We start from the raw sequence: 21,955 nt of genomic DNA on the forward strand, positions 1-21,955 counted from the left end.
CATCCAGAGTACTACATATTTCTTGCCACCCAAGTGTCATTTCTTAGGAGATAAAAGTGGCTTTTCTGACTACTAGATTTTAATTAAAAAATAAAATAAAATAAAAATTACTTAACCATCTCCTGGTCCTTTCTGTTCACTTCCACTCAAAACGCAGAAGTGTGTCACTGCAGAGTGCTCAGATCACTTGGTTACTGAAGTAAACTAGCTTATCTAGCTTGTAGTAGAATTTATTTGTTGAAATTATAAATGATAAAACCAATTTGTTACTGAGCTAGCGTCAAAGGGCCACCAGGATAGCTTAAGCCCACAGGAAGCTATCTCAAACACCAGAGCTGTAGTTCAGTCTGGTTTCTTCAGTTTAGTGCCAGTGCCATTTTTCTTCCCCTTTGAGACTTCAGGGTTTTGGTGCCTGTTGGCACATAATACCAGCCTTTGAAATACTGATTGCTCAGCCAAAGTTAACAGAAACAGCTGCAAAACAAGATGTCATTATCTCTGGGTCTTGCTCTGAGTGAGCTACAAGTGCACTGCCATCTGCAAAGAGCAGTTCTTTAATAAGGGGACTTCTAAAGCCTTTGTTTCTGCATATAAACACGCCAAATTATGAACGTTGCTTGGGGAAATCTGAAACTGGACTCTCAGAGACAGACTCTGAGTATGTTCAATCTATTGCTACTACAAAAGTAAATCTTTGTAACATTGAGATGCTGTAGTGTTACATTTTGCAAGCCATCTTTCCATCCAAACAGCCAATGCAAAAGGATCACTTCTTCAACTTATTTGCTTGTGCCAAAGAGGAGGAGTTGGGGTTTGTTTTGTTCGTTCATTTGTTTTTCGTATTTTTCTGCATAGCAGCATAGAAAGGTCTATTTCTTTCTCTGCACCCTAATAGTATCAAATAGCATTAGATACTCTGATGGTTAAATACAGCTATGGCTGTCGCGTGGGCATAGCGAAGAAAGATTCAAATCAGTGTTTAGCATGAGGCAGATCTTAAATATACAGTCACCCCTGTAACTACAACACATTTTTCTAGTTCATTGCCTAGTTGATGGTACAAATGTAAGCACCTTTGATTTGCTGCAATACTGCTGCTTACAGAGGAAAAAAAAAAAAAAAGTATGTTATCAGGGGCTCACACATTCACACATATTTTAAATAATTTATTTTGTATCACATCAAAGCAGTGCTGGAGAAAAGAAAGTCATGACTTTTTGATCAATTTGAAGTTTTGACTATTGATTTGTTTTAATGATAGCCATTGATTCTTTTAATGTTGAAGAGGGGCAGAGACTACTATTTACAGAATGTAATCTTGATGAGTTCGTGACCATGAGAAATTTTAAACATCTTGTATTGTACAGGTAAAATATGAAGTTGTCTGAAGTTACACGGTCAACTAATAATCATGGAGCCTTTATACTGGAAAATAAGGAACCTAACTTCATGTTCATTAAAGTAATAGGCATCTTGACATCAAAGATCAGAAAGTTGGTGTATAATGATTTTATTATATTTATATGTAATCTTTATACCAGAGAGCCTTCCCATGTACACAGTGTTCTAGCTTTTTACAAAACATTTTATAATGCATTACTATGTCCTTTTCATTTTTCTCAAAAGTCAGTGACAATTCATTCGAAAAAATGATGACAACAGGTTTCAATTTAAAAATAACGAATGCATGGTAACGGAAATTGTTTGAGTTAAGAAGTGCAAAGAAGCATGGAACAAGACACAGGAACTAGGGAGAGAAAATAGAAAGGCCTGGAAGAAAAAGTCATTGAACACAATTGCAGGGGTCTATAATAGGCAAAAGGATTAGTCAGTGGTCTGAACAGAGTGGTTGAACAGCTATTGAAAGTAAGTGTATTTATAAACAGGAGTTCAAAGAACAAGGAATGGCTTCAGTGCAGGAAGCTACGGTAAATAGGAATGGCTGTGGGAAACATTAAGGAAGTCATAGAAAGCTGAAATCTTTTATTCATTTAAATAACTGAAGCACAGCATTTTCTAACATAAAATTCTAAAATTGTGATTTTTTTTTATGGTATATGGATATATATATATAGTATATTGATATATACATGTATGGATATTCTGGTGTATATATATGTTGAACACCTGCATAATACTTCCTGTGTACTTACTAAATCTCTGGGAGAAGACACTTGATTGATGGGTTTCATAGCTTTTGTCAGAACAAAAATGTCATCAAAACTGTTGTTCTAATATTAAGGAAGCTCTAAAGGCTTACTGTCTTCAGTAAGAAATTAATAAGCTCCAACATATGAGATTTAAGTATATTCCTTTTAGGAATATTTCCTAAAAAGGGAGGCTTTCCTGAACTGAGGCCTTAGAATAGCATCAAAGTTCTTTAAATGTAATTGTATATTAAATGTTAATATACCTAATGTATAGTAACATACTTTATTTATTTATTTTTTAATCATCACTTAGCAAGACCTGTTAAGAGACTCAGAATAGAACAAGTATGAAATTCTGAACAGTCATTCTTCCTAGTTGTCCTTCATCACTCAATACTTCTGGAGCGCAATGTCTAATTACACTTGGGGTTTTTTTTGTTTGCTTTTTTTTTTTTTCCTTTAAACTTTGCAGATATGCAAAGCTCAAAACACTGGTTTGGCAGAATATAAAACTATCTTTCCTTTTGGAGAATCCAAGGAGCAACAGGGCAGTGTTATGCTGTTGCTCATTGTACCATTACACAACCTGTCAAATGCCATCAGTACAGGAGCAGGAGGCATGTGATTCCTAGTGCTGGGCAGCACATTTGTTAGTGAGCCTTCCAATTGCTTTTCCTATTTACATCTCTGGGTATATGTGTTCTTGGTTTGCATGTTTTTGATAGCAAAACATGCTATTTTCTGAATGTCTCCCAGGGTCTGCCTTCTTGGAGGATCAGAAAATCTAATTTACACATTTGTTGTATTCTTGACAGAAGGGATATCCTACTTCAATCCAGGGTGTGGACTGCCTAAAGAAAAGGCAGTTTTAACTTCCCTTTAACTGTCTGTGAACACTGAAGATGAGTTTGAAGCATATTTAACACCGTTAACACTTCATAAGCATTCTTTTTTTCATTTATAAAACTCTGAACAGTATTTTGGAAGAAACACATCGTGAGCTATATTTCCATAAAGATTTCCAAATTGCCATCCACTTGGTTGCTTAACTTGGAGTTACATCTACATCTTTATTTAGGTATGTAACTAAAAATTCTGCAGGCAAAACTCCACATGTAGGTAGCATTTTTATGAAGACACTTGGCATAGTTGGAGGAAAAAACAAAACAAAACAAAACAAAAAAATGGGCCATCAAGATCTTCTTCAAGTCCTAAACAAAACCTTAAATATCAAACTAAATGTCTCCTGTTCTTGCTTTATTAATTATGTTTAAAATGGCTGAACAAATCAAGAGAAGGCTGTAGGAGCAGAAGGGGACAATTGCCAGGGAAAAGGTGACAACGTATGAGCACCTGTAAGCCACAGAAGAAACGCCTGGAAAAATTTTGCCTGTGGAAAACTGAAGGACTACCTTGGATGGAAACATGATATTTAGTTTCCATCATGGCCTTCACTTAGCCAATAACCTTTGGTATCAAGCAGAGTTATGTATTCCAGTTCTCAGATTTCTCTGCCATGAGGGTCAGGATCAGAAGAAAGTAAGAGTGACGGTTTGCTTCCCCTCTGGACTGCTTCCAAAGCTTTTAATTTCAGCCCTACTAATATACACACAGGTCTGGCCTCAGTTTTTGCACACTTGACTGTGGGATCTATCTGGGATGCACAGGAGTCTAGATCGGTGTTGTGAAGAGAATCAGTATGGGCTGTTGGCGAGGTGCGGTACCGCCTTAATCCAGCCTTGTGCCTTTTTGTACCGTCTTGCCAGATTGTTTTGACTGAGTGGTAAATGCAGCAATGTGTTCTCTCTTGAGATATTAACATTTCTGGACTCGTGGCACGATTTGACAGGATCCAGGTGCCAAATATGTATTTTTTCCAGTGCCGTTGCCTTCAGGCATACCAGGCTCCAGATTTTTAAGGTGCAGCAGGGAAGCTAAGTAACGTTCTCTGTCGAGCCAAAATTTGGAAACTGGAGTTTGGGAAGCTGGGGAAAAAATGACTGGCAAGATCTGGCAGGATTCAGGATTCGAAGCCAGATTTTCAGAACATCCTGGTGTTGTTTCTTACGGTCACAACTGACAGATCCACGCTGGTTCTTTATCCAGGCGTTGTGCTTCAGGTGCCTGACATCAAAAAGTTACTCAGGCTCTAAATGCCTGCACTGCTCTCGCCTGCACGAGCGGAAGGAAGAGTTGGATAGCGTTTTCAACACCTACTTCTCTTTTTTTACAAACCAATATGCGGACAAGAAAGACACCTAAGCCGCAGCCCAGCCACCCCTCACCACCGCGGCTCCTGGCTGCCTGCCGCAGGGCACTCCCAGGCCACCGGCACGGCTGCCGCGGGGCTGCGGGGACACCCGGGGGGGGAGCTCACCGCGGCCCCCACCGCCCTCGCAGCCCCGGGGCCCCCCGCCGAGGCGCCCCGCGGAGGCGCGGCCGTGCCGGGGCTGCTCCGGGGGCTTTCCCGCGAGCATCCCCCGAGCATCCCCGCGGCCGGCGGGCGGGCGGGCGACGAGGCCGTGCCGAGCCGTGCCGTGACTCACCCGCCGGGGCCAAGCGGGGAAACTCCCGCTTCGGTGGCAGAGCGCATGTGCCGAGGCTCCCAGCCTCCGCTCCTCGCACCCTCCCCTCGCTGCCTCCCTGCCTCCCGCCCTTCCTCCCTGCTCTGCCTCCTTCCCTCCTTCCCTCCCCGCCCGCCCGCCCGCCCGCCGCCGTCTCCTCTCCCTGCCGGCTGGGTGCTGAAGTTGGGCGGATGGCAGCAGCCCAGCTCCGCTAGGACGAGCCGCCGCAGCCCTTCCCGGGATCGCTCAGCGCCAACCGCACGCAGCCGGGCGGGGGTGGGTAAGGCGCTCCGCTGGGGTTTCAGCCTGAACCGTGCGGAACGGCAGCAAAATGTCTGCTTCGGACTGATGCGCGGGGTGGGGGGAGTGGGGAGGGGGGGGAGAAAAAATGAAAAAAAAAAAAATAAAAGAAAGGGGAGGGGGGGAGGAAGAGAGGAGGGAGGTGAGAGGGAGGATGGATGGAGGGCGGTGGAGTGAGGCTGAAAATGGGGGGGACCGGCTGTGTGTGTGTCAGTGTGTGTGTAACAACGGGCGGCTGCGGCGCCGAGGCTGCAAGGTGGTGTTTCTGTGTGTGTGTGTGTGTGTGTATATGCGTGTGTGTGTGTGTGCGCGGCTCCGTGCCCGCGATGCACAAAGGGGTGGAGAGAGGTGCCGCCGGGCTCTGCCCGCGCCCTCCCCCGCCGCCCCCCCGGTTCGTGCCCGGGGTGCCGTCGGGCATCCGCCGAGCCGGGCGATGCTGCCCAGCCCGGGGCGGGGACGTGGAAAAGGGGGGGACACGGGAAGTGGGGGGGGACCGTGCCGCCCCCGGGGAAGCCGGGGGCATGGGCTGGCGGTGTGACAGCCGCCGGCTCGCAGCTGAGGCAGCGCTCCTCCTGCCTCCCTTCCCTCCTGACCTTCCCCCGCGTATCGCGGCTCTGCTTGGCGGGCGGCGGGCAGCAATTAGCATTATTATCGCTATTACCGTTTTCATCCGAGGAGCCGGCGTAAGGTGCGGGCGAACACCCGAGTCGTTGCTCCGAAGCCGAGAGTTGCTTCCCGCTCCCCCGTTCCCCTACCCCAAGCCCCCGTCTCGGCCGCCCCCAGCGGGCCGGGGAGCCCCCGGGGGCCGCCCCCGCCGTGCTGCCCTGCGGCACCGCCAGCCTCCTGCCCCGGCCTCCATCCCGGTGTATGCCGGCGGCGGCGGCACGGCGGCGGGGGGAGCGGGTGGCGGGACTGGGGCTGCTCCCGGTGCGACCCCCGGCCCCGGTCCCCGCACGGCGGCGCGGCCCCGGGCGGCGCGGGGCTTCCCTGAGCCCGGGGAAACCCCGGCTGCTGCCGCTGCCGGTGCGGCGGGGGGATGCTGCAATCCCCGGCAGCCTCCCCAAGCCGCCGTGCGCTGCGGTTCCTCACCTCTCCCCGGGATGAACCCGCCCGCGGTTTTAAGCAGGCTGAGGTCGTCTCGCTTGCTCGGCTGTCAAGCCCGCGTTGCACAATTTATAGCTGCTTCTTGTTGATTCATCAGGGGACCTTACCCGCGCCGTCAGGCTTAGCATCGGCAGGGGTAAAATTTAGGATTTTCGGCATTCGGTTTCCTCATTTCCGTATGTGGATTTTCACCGATATGTGTCTCAGGTTTGCAGCCAGATGCTTTTGCAAAATGGATGAAATCTCAAATACCCTGCTAGGTAAATGTAAGTTACATATTGTCTGGCAATAGTATTATGGGTAACAGGTGATAAATAGCTTTCAACAAATGTAATATACACACGCTGCAAATTTGGGGAGTTGTATCAAGGAAGTTAATCCTTATTCAAATCTGTGGATGGTAGTGGCATCATCCTTACGTAAATCACTAGGGAATTTTCCCGTGGCCCAAGTCGTTTAGGCAAACGAATTATTTCACCGTTATAAAGACACAGTGTTACACGCTGTTATCACTGTTATCAAATATGTATTTTCATTTGATTCCGTACTCAGAATAAGCAAAGTCCTAACAAAAGATGTGTGTGCCCCACCCCAGTAAGTTTACGGCCTCAGAACTGCAGGCCATGATAGATGCAAGTATTTACCTCCCTAAAATACATGAGAGTCAGACATTGAAATGCCTTTCTCAATCAGGGCCTTAGATCCTTCTAAGTAGCCGAAATGGGAACGTAATTTGATTAAAAGCATACGATCAAAAGAATTGCTATAGTGAGTTGGACATCTAGTCCAATATCCTGGCTCTGACTGCAGTCATTAGCAGATGCTGAAGGGAGAAAAATGTAAGAAACAGGGCTGGTATACAGTGTTTTTTTCCTGGCATATCCTTTCAAGTTCAAGCAAACCGTAGTACAGGGATTTCTTAACCTGGAGTTTGCTTCCAGGCCATCATGTGTAATAAGCCCCTGACTTTCTGTGCTCCTTTTTTTTAAATCCATTTATACTTTGGTCTCAACCACATTCTGTGGCAATGAGCACCACAATTTAATTATGATTTGTGTGAAAAAGTACTTCCTTTTGTTTGCTATGAACCTGCTGCCTGATAATTTCATTCAGTGTGTGACAAAGAGCGTACACTGTGCCTGCACAAGTTGCTAGCAGTGTCCTCTCACTCCAGAGCAGGTACAGCACTGGCAGTACAAGTCCCGTCATTTCATCTAACACTGAGTTAGGAGGTCTGCCTAGGAGTGTAAAGCCATATTAAGCTCTCAGTCTTCCTGTTGAAATCTACAGATAAGAATAGTCGTTCTTTTTCTTGTTATTCAACATAGGTACTTGTGCACAAAAAATTGCCGTGAACCCATGAACTCATTTCAAAAAGGCTACTGAAAAGCTGTCTGCTGAAAATTAACTCTCTGCACTATTGATTTGAATCAAAGTCTGACTGACAGCTTGGTGAAAAAAAAATCCTGTCCTAATCCAGTTTTCTACTTATCCTGAGCAGAAGATAAAATGTTTTATTTTCAAACTGCATTTTTTTTTTCAAGAAGTATACTAAATACAAAATGGAAGCTACATATGTCTATGAACTCTGCACATTTGTGTAACATCTCTGCTAATTAATTCCTCTGTGTAAAGCTCATTATAAGGAATGTGCATATTGAACGATGCACACGGTTTCATCAGTAATGTTTAAATGTCCCATGAAATCTAACTGATTTGGAAGGACTTGTGACACGAGGTCTTCTCCCCACGAGTGCTACTGAGTTTGAATCATCCTTAAGAAGCAGAATCCTTGGTCAGATTAACATGGCAGAAAGCTTCCCCGATCTCACTGTTAGGCCCTCTTTGAGTTCGTCACAAGAGTAATAAAAGAATAAGAGCCCAGAGAGCTACAAAAGCACCACATGGACCCAAAGATCCAGAAGTTCCCACTGTTTGAAATCAGGTGCAGACACAACTTGGAACAACACAATCCACAACAAATTGTGGGCCCATGGAGAACCGTAGGAACTCATGTGAGCTGAGAAATCCTTCACAAAAGTTAAAATATTGGCAACCTCAGATGCTGTAATCCTCACTTCCCAACAGACTAAAAGAAGAGACCAAATGGTATGATTATGAAGACAGGATATAAGGGATGTTAGTCAGTCTCAGACATAAGCCAGTCTCAAACTAGTATGTATAGGTATACATATATGTGGCAAACATACGAATATAAACTTTCCATCATCAAAAATGCATGTGTGTAAAAAATATAATCCTACTATCTTTTAAATAAGATTAAACTTTTTTTTCTGCTTCTATAATGAGCAAATGAAACAACGTTCTTACTTGTATGCTTCACATGCATGCCTTTAAATATAAAACATGGGGAGATTCCTATGAGTACTCAAGAAGTGTACTAAAAGAAACAGTGTTAGCTCTTACAGAGACGTTGGTCGCAGTTCCATTAGCTCACTTCTTATAACATCTCCATGGTTTCAGGTATGGATTTATTTTGCACTTGTACCCAATGTCTCAACTTCAGCATTTTTGATGAAAAATATATCCTCACCATACTTGTAGTGCTTGTTCTGGGAATGTATAATGAGTTTTCTAAGAACACAAAATTAATGTGCTAATTAGCTTCAGTTAAAATTAGTTAAAAATGAAATCATTCAAGAAATTTAGCATTTCTATTGACCTCTTGTTTGTCCTAAGTAGTCTTTGTAATGAAATAATGCAATCAAACTTTCCATATTGTTAATTAAAAGCTTTGTGCATAGGGTATAAAAACAAATTAATAGAATAAGTTGTAATTAAGTTTACCTATTCCTGGCTATAGCTAATGGCTATAACCATACAGGCTGTAAGTAGGCTTGTGTGAGTAGCTTTGCTGGCTCCTGGGGGGATACTGCACCCCCTGAAGGAACGGAGCCTTTCAGCTCAGCACCCTGGCAGGTCCTGGCTACAGCAGGACTGAGGCAGGGGGGCTTCATGCCTGTGTCACGCGGTCCCACTGGGAAGTTTGCTGCTTCAGAGACCTCCTGTCTGAAAAAAAATAGTAATTGTGCCTCTACCCGAAGCTGGGTGTCTGCTCTCAGAAGGTTTCCCTTGGCACAGCTGCTGCCTCTAATGTGCACAAAGGAAGCAGCCATGCAGTGTAACTATGGCAGGAACCTGTGGGAACACTTAAAGCACACAAACCAATGAACTCAGGGTCTGCACTGCTGCTCCTGCCCAGCCACCATGCAACCTGGGCCACGGCTAAATGTGGGTCCTCCAAAGCAAGGGCTGGGTTCACATGCTTCAGCAGTTCTGCACTGCTCTGGTGATGCAAAATAGATGTAAACTCAATTTAAATGACTGCTGTGCTTTGAATAATTTGTGCTGTTCTGGTATATTAATGAATTTGGGCTTAAATTAAAAAAAAGAAAAAGAATAAAACAAAGTAATGCAAACTGATTTAATACTGAATCTATCATATCTTAATGTTTTGAGTGATAGCTTTGTGTTTGGGTTCCTTGTTTATAAAATATGAATGAAATGTTTCTTACCTTTCATACAATCACAATTTTCATAAATTATTTATTGTGTAATCAAATGGCAATAAGTTCTTAGAAATTGGTAGATTTCTAGCCAAAATGTATATGGGGAATTACAGGTAGGGAGATGGGCTAGAAATAAAAAATTAATAACATCTTAAATCTTAAAGCCAAGTATTACATATTGCACTTAAAGACACTTAGACATCTTCAACACTACAACTGCTCTGCATAATCCTTCTCCATACAAAAATACAAAATAACTAGCCTAGTTTCATCAGTGAGAAAGGGAGTAAATTAGTGAGTGATGCATTAACATAGCTATGCAGCTTCTGCTACCAAAGCAGCTTCATTTAAAGCATCTTGGCTCTTCTTCCAGTGATGCCAGCTCTGTGCTTGCTGAAATATGAGGGAGAGATCACAAGCTGGATGACTCTGTATAGACCTAACTCTATATGTGCTGCCCATCAGAGAGTATAACTGAGAAAATGCTGCCTTTAAAGGGAGTCACTCTATCATGGCTTCCTGCTGTAAAAGTCAATTGAATATGTCACTTTGGTCTGTAATTTTGGTTCAGTGCAAGTCCAAGCAAGACTTGTTGGTAGTCTGTTTTAGGAAGGCTGAATGTGGTTTGGGCTGTTTTGCTGTGTTATGTTTTGCTATGTTATATTTTGCTGTGCTGTGGTGTGCTGTAACAATGTCTTCATTTATCAGTGACTTGTGACAGCTGCAGTAAAATAACCCCATGTGTTCAAAGATAAAGCAATTAGACCACAGGAATCATGGATGAAGGCTGTCAGGGCATCCTTAGCACAACACTTCTATGCCTATTGCAGTTCAGACAGCTTTCAGATGAGAGGGCTCAAAATGCAGGGCACTCCAAGAGGCAAGTGTTCAACCAGCCCTAGACACACTGCAGCTAAGGCAAGGAGCTTAAGGAAGTCCTTACATTTCTCACGCTACCAACTAGTGTCACCGTATACATGCTGATCTCCTAAAAGCCTAAATAAGAGGAAAACACGCAGTACATGTTTAATAGTGTGGTTACTATTTATCCTTTATGCAATGAGAGTGACTTTGTGAAATTAGGAGTTTCTTAGCCAATCCACCTTATTAGGGTGCTCTTACCCAGCCCTGCAGGCAGTACCCAGTCTCCAGCATTCATATTGCACCACACCTTTGGGTGGTGTAGATGTGGCTTTCTCAATTGTTTGCATCAAATGAAAAACAAGAGCAGTGAGTAATAACTTCCTTTACAAGGGCTTCACAAGGAGCCCAGGTTTAATGAATGTAGGTGGGAAGTGTGGTCCTAATTACTTTGTGTCCAAAAGGTAGTTTTACTTCCAAGTCTTAATATCTTCAGAAATGAAAAATCTCTAAAATATTAATCAGAAAATTTTCACAGCTTTCAAGATGAGTTTGGGAAGAGAGGATTGAGATGTGTAACCTGTTCGTTTATTGTTCGTTTACAATGGTTCAAAAGTACACCCACAAATTATTTTCACGCTTAACTCTGAACTAGTTTGTTGGAATGCAGTTGTCATATAATGATCTGATAATCTAACTCATTCAGCTTGATATATCTCATAATCTTGTAACAAGAGTTTAGTTTGTCCTGTTTTTTTCACTGTTACATTTATTATGTATTCAAAGGTCTCTACAAACACTTTTTGACCCAGACAATGTGGAAAGAAAAAAAAAGATAATAGTAATCAGAGTCTTAGCTGCATGGTAAGCATCATGCTGACCAGAATAGACAAGGATATTTTCAAATTCAATATCTGATTATTTCATATGTAAAACCAGGTCATAGAGCTACTGAAGAAAGTCAAGACAGTACTCGTATGGTGAGGACATAGAAAAGCAGAGAGGGAACACCTCTACCGAGTAAATGCAGCAACTTCATATAATTATGAAGTTATGAAAATGGCATCTTTGAATGGTACGGTCGTGTACAACTGGGCATTGGTCAGCGACTGAGTATACAAAGATTCACTATAGAGATATATGACTGTTTATGGGGTTTGTCCTGAGTTCTGTTTGCAGAAGAACCATCCCATATCAAATATCTGTCTCAAAGAGCATGTCTTAACTGCAAATTGCAATGTATGGTAGAGAGACCTGACATAAGTTGAACACTGGAAAAAATCTAGTTAAAGCAGCACTGTACCCTGTGGAAGAAAATGACCTTATTTTACCTCTACTATCTGTATGCCATCTTGCATCCTGCAATATAGGCTACTCAGAAACTGAGAAATCCATTCCTGATTTTTTTCTGTTTTTTAAACTAAATGTCTTCTGAGGGCATTTACCATGAAATATGTTCCATGCTCCTTCAGCCGATGTCTTAGCTGTTCTTAAACCTGCTTCAATTGATCAATATCCCTCTTCATCTACGGACTTCCCAACTGTATTTCAATAGCAGTCAGTGAAAAATACAGAATTAACACAGCTTTCACATGGCTGTCTAAGTTTTCAATTTTATGTAGCTAAGGTAGGACAGCTCTTCCAGGTGCAGTATTGCACTGAGCACTTCTTTTACTTGCTGTGACTCTCAGTTCCTGTTAGATTCCCAGGTTATGTCCTGTAAAACAACAGAAGCCTGGGCTTGTGCACCAGAACCTGACCATCTGCATATAGCATTGTTAGAGTGGTCCCAGCCCTGGCTAGAAAACTAGCACAGTCCAGGGAGCATTCCCAATAAAATGCCTGCATGAAGCAGTCCTGTTATTCAGAGCAGGGCAGTCTAATTATAGAAATATAACTAAATTGGCCGTTTGGCCTCAGAGCCAGAGAAGAAGTCCTGGAATTGCTTAGCTTTCCAATATAGATATGTCACATCTTTTCAGGATGGAGCTTCCAGCCTCTGGCTTTGGCCTGCATCTTTTCTCCTTTGGTATGTGATGTTAGATTCAACCAAAGTAAATCCGTTTGCTGTGACTTACTTACCGATGGATCCAGATCACCTTAAGTCAGTGATTTGCCCTTGTTAGCCTATATTGTTCCCTCAATATTCACCTACTACAAACATTAGCATTAGCAATTTTTATGGTTCCTTCTGTTTCGTTCATAGTAGAGGGAAGGTTGTCAAGCTGAATAAAAGAACATATTCCTGAAAGACCCAATTAGAAATACACCTGCTTAAAAGTTATTCCCTATTTTTAATTTTAGACCAAGATTTATCAGGTTTTAATACATTTAATGTTTACCAAGTTCATTTTTATCATATTTATTTTACAATCACAATGTTATATGTACTAACAGAAGTCAACGTATTTACATTGGCAATATAGCCACCAAATTTAGCCATCAAATTGATAACCTTATGTAAAATATATAGCTATATAATTTTATTTTTTTATTTACCATAACTCATATGGAATGCCTTTAATTATTATTAAGTTCACTCAAGTCTTTCATATGATTATTATTAATAATATTCTATCAAATCTGTTGGATGTGGTGGTGATGTTTTTATGTTTAATATTCATTTCTTTCACACATAACAGCATAGAGGAGAATTGTTCAAACATTCAGCAAGAAAGTGTAAAGTTTAGAAAAGGGGTGTGGCTCATATCTGTATGTGCATGATATAATAGGAAAATTATATACCTTGTGTGACTTGACTTCTACTGAGCATTTTTCTTGGCCAGGCATATAATGCTGTGACAAACACCATGACCTGGTTTCATACAGGGTGTAAAAGCTAGTGACATTTCAGGAACTTTTAAGAAAACAGAGAGTCAAGAAAGCTCCAAACAGTAAAAGAGGAGGGTACGATTTTTCATATTATAACAATCTTGAGAATCTAGACAATTTAGTAAGCACTGAGAATGAATACAGAGCACATTATGAAAAGGCTGTCCTTATTAATACTGTTTTTCCAGATTTCTGGGTTTCAGACCTAGGAAGTCTTTTAAGATAATTGTCCCATCATGCCATTTTTGCTACAAGCTCATTTTTCAAAGAATCACATCACCTCTGTGTTCTACGACATAGTAAACAGCACTGCTATTTCATGGAAAAGAAATACAGATACACATTAATTAAGTGATTTCCCAGGATCACACAGTAAAGTACTGGCAGGAAATTAAAAAAAATAAATTGAATATAAAGGGCAGGAATCAAATTTCTTGTTGAAAAGACGTTCAAGAGTCAGAATTTAACACCAAGAATCTTGACTCACACTCAACTTAACAGCTTTCTTTTTTACCAAAGTAATGATCAGATGTAAAATATCAGTGAGAGCTTAAGATACAGGACAAAAATGGGAATTTGCATTTGACTCAGAAGTCAGTCTTTCTGTTCTTAGACATTCTGAAAATGACCAGAGCAAAGCCCACGTTTTCATCCAATATAATTACACTGATGCCTTGAATATGTAACCTGAATATCAATATTAAAAGTATTAGTTATGGCCCTGTTAGAAAAGCATCCCTCAATAGGAACAAAGAAGCTTCGAAAACATGATAGCTTTGGATAATTGAGCAATGTAACCGTAAATTTTGTAAACTGGAAGAAGAGAATGGAAACATAGTTGGTGGCATGATACCTTCTGCATATATCTACTGATATTTGGCTCATCAGTTCTTTAAAAAAATCTGTTGGGTTTGTTTAGTTTAGTTTTGTTTGTTTGTTTGTTTGTTTGTCTGTGTGTGTGTGTGTGTGTGTGTGTGTGTGTGTGTTTTCTTTCTTGTATGTGTGTGCATGATTCATTAAACCATTACCTATAGATCTGTCTATACAATTCCCAATACAGTAAAGTCAGTCGGATAACACTTGTTCTAGCTTTACTAAATTTAAAATAAAATAAAATAAAATAAAATAAAATAAAATAAAATAAAATAAAATAATTTTCTGCATATATATTTTGTTTATCTTTTTTTGTGACAAAAGATCCTATGAGATCACAGCTATAACACAATTTTTTATTTTATTTTTTTTACTGCTAGCAACAAGAGGACTAAGAGTGGACTAACAAGTCAACACGTCTGATTCTGCTAATGAATACACAATACATTTTCTAACCCAAAATTACTCTGAATGATAACAACACTATACATTCTTTGGCTTAATCAGAGCTTGGCCTAGGGGAGGTGTTTTCATCAGCCTATATCAGCATATACTTTATATATGTATATTATATGGATATTTATTTTTAATGCAGTCTAAGATATTTTGAATAAATTGCCTTGTGCGTAGCACGGTGACAGAATACATCCACGGGCTGTAGCATAAGTTACTCCCAGTCAACTTCTCCAGTATATTTGCCCTGAAGTACATTGATGGCCCAAGTAAATGTAAAGTAGTTTTTTTCTTAGTGAAAAGAAGTCACTCCATGTCCCTTTAAAGATAGGGGGAAAGGTCTCTGAATTCAAGTAAATATGGTTTAAAAGAACTTTAATGTAAGAAGACTAAATTTGTCTGAAAGTGTAATTTATTGCAGACTGAGTTGTAGTTGGAATTCAGATGGTTTAAGGTTCATAGGGGTTTTAACTGTCCAAATAATTCAATTGCTATTAACGTATAAGGCATTTTTCCATTAACTTCAACGGACTTCTATGGCAGAAACTATTCTTACATGCAATGCCACCAGTCATATTTCAAACATGTGATTGTGAGAGCTCTATTTAGGCTCTGTTAAATAGAAACTATTCTGCTGGACAGTGAGATCATATGCAGCAAAGGGACTAAATGCCAGAGACACCCTGACTTGGACTGCACCCTGTGCAGTGAGATACTAATAGGAATCACTTAAAGACAGTATTTTTTGTTTTAAAACCAAGCTGAACAATATTCATGCAGCAGATTTATTTATTTATTTATTTATTTTTCAGTCTGTATCAAACCTCAATCCACATAGGTGAGAGACTACTTTAAATTGTGCTAGAGTCTTATCCTCAGAGGTACAGAGTGTGTGCAGCAGGGTGCCAAGCAAATCAACTGCTATCGAACCAGGCTGGCAGTATGTACTCAGCAGCTCTCTGGATTAGGCTGCTTTTTATTAGTATGGCCAATTCCAGCAGGTGGCTTAGGAGTAGTTTTAGGAACACTGGAAAATAAGAACATAGACTGGAGGGAACACCCTGGCTAATTGCATCCAAATCCCCAGCTGTTTCCAACCATCAGTTCTTACTTTTCCTTCCTATTCTGGATCAATTTAATATTAGAAGCAGGAAGGGTCTTACATCTATTCTTATTCAAAGGTTGTTCCAGAGCTCCTGCTGAAAACCTTTTTTTTCTCATTTCAATATACATTTATTGAAAACTAGCTTATTCTCCATTTGTTCCTATGCAATAATACATATTAAATTGTTTTCCCTTCCTTTTATTTGTCCATCTGACATATTCATCTCGCTCCCGTTTAAATATTTGTCCCCATATTGCTCCTTAGATCAAACAGACCTCAGAAGATGGAGGGAATCCTCAGAATGCAAAATCTCCATATCTTGGGAGGAAAGAAGGCTCAAATGCCATGGCAACAGCACTCCTTCCATTCATGAAAAACCTCCTCCAGCCCTTTCTCTTCATAACTTGATCTGTGGAGTTCACTGTAGTAGGAACGCAATAGGCTGCATGACTACTACACAGTCATCCTCTCACTCCCATTTATTTAAAGGTGATTCCATGCTAAGATGCACCTAACACCTTAAGAAAGCATAGAATTGTGTTGCTTGAGTTTCAGTGCTGTGACACAGAGTCTTCCTTGCTGTAAATAATGGCATCAAAACTCTTAAAGTTGTCTGTGTAAGAAAAGACTCAGTTACATAAACTTCTACAGTCTGGACCTAACTGAAGCTGCAACCTATCCTGTGAGGCCTGCTGATAATGATTCACCACTGGTGAGGTGAATAAGTGACTGGTTGTTAGAAGGAAAGGTGGTAGCTGACCCATAGCCACTTCTATCCTAAGTTACACAATGTGAAAGAAAAAGAAAAAACATTTCAGGTGAAATAGTAGTTAGTAAAAAAAATAAATTACTTGAACTCCTGCATGCATTTTCCCTACCTTAAATTTAATATTTGTATCTATCTTTCTATCTATATGTATTAGAATGAAAATAAACAAGAAACAAGACAAGAGAAAAAAAAATAGGAAGATATATCAATATATCTCAGGAAAAAAAAATAATTAGTATATTAGTATTAAATATCTTAATTATCTTAACTTCAGAAAGCTTTTCTGACTTCATGTAACTTTAATGGATGTAATTTCTTTAAAAGTTGATAAAGTTGCTTTTGGAATTATTTCAAACCTAATAAAGGAAGAAACAAAACAAGGTCTTGCTAACTTAATAGCCAAAAAATCTGGTATAATAGAATTCTCATTCACTCTCCCAAAAGAAACCAAATTTATTCTTGTTTACTACTAGGTTTAGAGGTGCCTGAAAGTTGTTTGTTTTTGTTTGTTTGTTTTTCTTGTTGTTTGTTTGTTTGTTTTTGTATCACCAAATTACCTTTCCACATTGATCTGGATACGGGAAAGCTTAAGCATTAATATACTTTCTCTTGTCAGACAAAATTGCTTTTTCAGGAAATTTCTGTAAGTTACTTGTAAGTGCTACTCAATTTTGGCATCTTGTAGAACTAGATAAACTAACAAAATATGAGCGTAGATACTAAGATGTTAGTCTAGAAGAACAGTGTTCCAACAATGACAACTGTGTGATGCAATTGCTTTGGTTCCCCCATATGAGATTTCACAGGACAAAAAAAGAATGTCATCCACTTTGATTTGTTGCTTCTTATTCAGAAGAAAAGTCAAATCACAGGATAAATTAAACATTTGTCAAGGTAATGAAGAATCTGGGCCATTTGAATGAATTGGCTCATGATTATTCTTAAAGTTGAATTGTGTTATGAACTAGGTAATGTTGACCCACTTGCAGACTTGAATGGAAACAGACCATGTGGATTTATAAAGTTTTCACTCTCACGTCCCAAAAGTTGTCTTTACACCCAAGCAAAGGTTTGAGCTGACAGTGAGCATGACATATATTTTATTCCCCTTGCTATCCTAGCTGTTAACATGCAATAAGGAAAATACTCAGCCCTATATCAGGGCAGGGACCCAACTGGGAAATGAAATTTGGCCAGGTCCAAACTTATGATAGCTGAATGATGTCCAAATGTCTGATGTGATTAACAGAGAGCAGTGCCCCCAGAAAATGCAATTATAACACGACTTCAGTTTATTCTTTAATAGTAAAAAAAAAAAACAAATATTGTATTGTTCAAACAAACATTAAAGCCTTTCAGAAACCATCTAAATTTGGCTTCAGACTGTTTCAGACTTCGAATGCTTTTCACTGTTTCTGAGTGATGTGCGAGGTTGGTGCAATTAACACATTGAAAACACATCTCCTTCTTAAGATGTTGCATGGGTGCCATACCAGAGGCCAACATGTGTCATGAGTATTATCTACATGTGTCAGAGGAGAGTCCCCTGATCAAAAAAGCAGCTACCTTGAGGTTGTAGATATGCACATGCCATTTGTTAAAGGACATTCTGGAGCTCAGGTACCCAAACAAAATATGTGGAGACAGCACTGAGTTGGTCTCTGTGCTCAAGCAATGAACACTTACCTTTTGGGCGTCCAGTGGCTGTTTACTCCATGAAGCACTCCACATCCCACCAACATCCCAGTGTCTGAGCCTGTCTCATCCTCTTATCACACTTCCAAACACAGACACAAGAAATCTTGTCTTGTTCACAAGACAGCAATGTAGATGGGGCATGGGAACCTCCCACACATCCAGCTGGCTAGGACATACGATTTTGGTCCCCCTGTAAGCAAAGCTTCTTAAAGCAGATAGAAAGTATACACAACACCTGTTTATTATGGCTAGGACTCTGAACTAATCTGCAACTCCACAAAATCAGAATTTCAGATGTGGATTTACACAGAACACTGTTAGCAAGCATATCTAATCTTTGTTAGTCTCTCTCCAGAAGTCATCAGTCATAGCAAAATTACAACGATGATGTCGTAAATTAGGATAAAGCCAAAGAAACAAAATTCAAGAAGTTTTCTGATTGTCTTTGAGAAGTGTCCAAAGTAGTAGTAATGAGAATGGGAAGGTTAGAAGTTGATCTGTAGTGGTATAGATGGTTAGTGGCCAGGGGTGACTTCTGACAATAAGAGCAGAAATATACTTTCTTAGGGTGCTCCTGCATCCTAAAGGATGAAATCAAAAATGTTCTCCATGAAAGTATCATAGTACTTGCCCACAAGTCAGTGCCAGTGAGAAAACACGTCAGTTCAAATCAAGAACTGCAATGCAAAACTTCCAGTGTTTCCACACATGGAATGATGAACACGAATACAGGCCTCCACCCCACCAGAAAAATCTGCTTAATCTTACTTTATGACAAAACATGCAGACAGCTCAATTTGACTCTGACTAGTTCTTTCTACAAAACTAAAAAAATTGCCTTGCCTGAGCAGGAAGTGCTTGAGTCAGCTCCACAGAACAGAAGTCTATCCATTCATTAAGTGGGATGAATCTTCTATTGAGATGCTAAATATTGTTTCATTGCCTGGCATACAGCCCTTCTATATGATCTGAAGAACTTTTTATTCCACAGTCATATATTCAGTGTGAGCCTTTTGCCCCTGGCTCTCCACCTGTTTTTCTGCTTATATTCTGAGGCAAGAACTGCTGAACTTGGGGAGCAGGAAAACTGAATTATTGACAGAGACAGTCTACAGAAAGATTTAGATTATGTGTACATCTCAGAACTGTTTATCCAGATCTTTCAGGAAAAGAAAAAATTCTGCAAGAGCAGAAGTAATAACCAGCAAAGACTGAGGCATCAAGGAGATGTTAATGGGACATTCAAAATGTAGGAATGCAAGATACCGGCATATCAGGCATTCAGAATGTAATGGTAGACAGTAATGATGGGTACTGAAGTGAGAACATGAGCCTGGATATTAGTGAAGAAAAGAGGAATTTAGTGATGGCTACAGTGATACAAACCTGGAAGTATGAAATAGGAGGGTAAAGTAGTAAAAGTAAAAAGAGTAAAGCTGAAAAATAAATGTGAGAGGGAGGAAGGAGGCTTTTTGCTGTGGAGATGGGAAGGAGAGAGGGATTTTAGAGCTCAGAAAAATGAATGACAGTATTTCAACAGATGAGATGATAAATGAGAGAGGAGTCAATGGTGACTGAAGTTTAAAAGGTTGGGAACAAAGTGGTTTGAAAGATTTTTGGTGCAGAACAGAGTGGAATATGTAGAGAGGTAAGAAACACTGTTTCTCTTTCTATCCAATGAATTTAACTTGCCAGTGCAACATCAAGAAGAAGAAAGCCATTCGCTAGTTGATAAGAGGCTGAACAGAGCAAGATCTCACCAACAGTAAGCTGACTACACAGGTAACAGTTTAGACATAAGGCAGTAGAGGAACATGTTGCGGGAAAAAGAAAACTAATGTTAAAGTACTAGAAAAAGAAGCGGTAGTTGCTGAAGAGTTTTATAGTGAGGAATGAGGGGAATGGAAGAAATGTACTATAATCACGTTTCAACATAACAGCTGATTATTTTTAATATATTTTGATTATTAGAAGATGTTTGTAACATTTGAGGAAACCAGTCCTTATAACAAGATGTTTGTTCAGCCTGAACATTAGCTAAGATTTTATTCAAGTCCTGCTTTAAAAAGTAGTTTGAAACTTAAAAGAGTTAATTTAACTGCATTAAAATATGACACATGGACAACACCAGAACCAACCAAAGAAACAAAAATGTTCAATTTTCCCAAAATTAAAATTTCTTCCTGAGGCACTCAAAACTATGTACCATTCAACTAGGTCAGAACTAACAAACGGATAACAATTTTATATTCTCTCTTTTTTTCTGATCCTATCCTACACTCAAGACATCTTTGAATAAGTAAGAGCAAATGTATTCTTCTTGAATGGAAAAATTAACTTTTCCAAAGCTGTGCTTTCTTTGGAACTGGAGATCCATGAAGAGAAAGAATGCAGACAACTTTTGATAGCAGTAAATATTCATACCATTCCTAAATTTGCTTTATGTGGGGATTCTACTGGAGACCAACTGCAAGTCTCCCAAAGATTTTATTGCTGGGTTTATTTGTTTTTTTTTTTTAAGAGATAATTCAAAATTTCATTGTATCCTATTCAATACTCTTAACATTTCAAAATAGATTTTGTTTCATTGTTCTACAAAACTAAACAAAACAAAACCAAAAACAAAAACAAACAAACAAACAAAAACCACTTTCCACCATCCGAAATTTCCACAATATTTTTTCTCATCAAAATCTGTTTATGGAAGATGCATAAATATTATATTATAACATAGCTATTGGTGACGTTGTTTTCCAACATACCAGTGCTCTGGTAAATAGAAAGGGGGGAGACAGGCGTGACTAACTGTCTTTTTATAAAAAATATATATATATATTAAGCAATTTCATGTAATTGAAATGTTTCCTAGACCTCCATTTGCATTCAGCCTTCCTTGTAGGATGAGGTATATGTGCACAGGTTGAATTGGCATAGCATAGAAATAGGCAAGGAAGAGTTTATCTTTACTTAATCTGCGATGGCAGTATCTGCTGCATGTACCTTGGCCTCAGTCTTCCATAGACATTAGGAATCCAAACTAGGATTTATTTAATTGGCTTTCAGTCCTCTGTATCCAAGAATTCTCAACATCCCATTCCTCCCACAACGTCAGGTACCCAAATTTCCCAAGTCAACTACCTTGAGTGCCTATTACTCTCCTAACAGTTATGCCTGAAACTGCTTCCAGCTAAGTAAGCCACAACCAGCTCTTATCAGGACAAGTTTTCTGCCTGAGATCCCAGAGGAGGCTGATCCAAGGGACATGCTGAGAGTGTGCTTCTCATTTTCTAAAACAGCTGAGCTCATCGCAAAACACAGGTCACAAATCAACTGTCATTCCAAAACACAGCCAGAGATGAAGCCTGGCCAGAAGTAGTTTTTGTGGTTGTTTAACAGCCTCCCCTGCCCTCATAAAAACTGTTAAAATTTTCTTCACTTTTTTTTTTTTTTTCTTCATAAAACTGTGCAAGATGGACAGCTCCAGCCGGGATGTGAGTTCCACAGGATGCCTCAGTTCCACATCATGTGAATCTCAGGAGTTCAGACCTCCCCTTTGCAATCAAAAGAAGCCTGCCTTAATCACCAGTATTGTGTCCTGAAGATATTTACAGTCCCCTTCCACTATTTCTGTTGACCCTATATTGTTTTTCAAAACCAAACCCAAAACAAACAAACAAAAAAATAAAACCCATCGAACAATTAAACAGTCCTTAGCC

General features: G+C 40.1%; 1 protein-coding gene across 6 annotated transcripts in view; it reads left to right on the forward strand.

Moving 5' to 3' along the window:
• The first annotated feature begins 1,550 nt into the window (after positions 1 to 1,550).
• RGS17 (regulator of G protein signaling 17) overlaps positions 1,551 to 21,955 on the forward strand; it is an 80,062-nt gene continuing 59,657 nt past the window's right edge. For 2 of the 6 annotated variants that reach the window (XM_083829964.1, XM_083829965.1), the window contains exon 1: positions 1,551 to 4,990. The gene's annotated coding sequence lies outside the window, so the exon portion shown is untranslated. Of the gene's footprint in view, positions 4,995 to 21,955 lie in introns of all 6 variants that reach the window. The other 4 variants (XM_083829966.1, XM_083829968.1, XM_083829963.1 and 1 more) reach the window with 3 other exon arrangements.

This window comes from Anser anser (genome assembly GCF_964211835.1).
Source record: "Anser anser genome assembly, chromosome: 3".
Classification (NCBI taxonomy): domain Eukaryota; kingdom Metazoa; phylum Chordata; class Aves; order Anseriformes; family Anatidae; genus Anser; species Anser anser.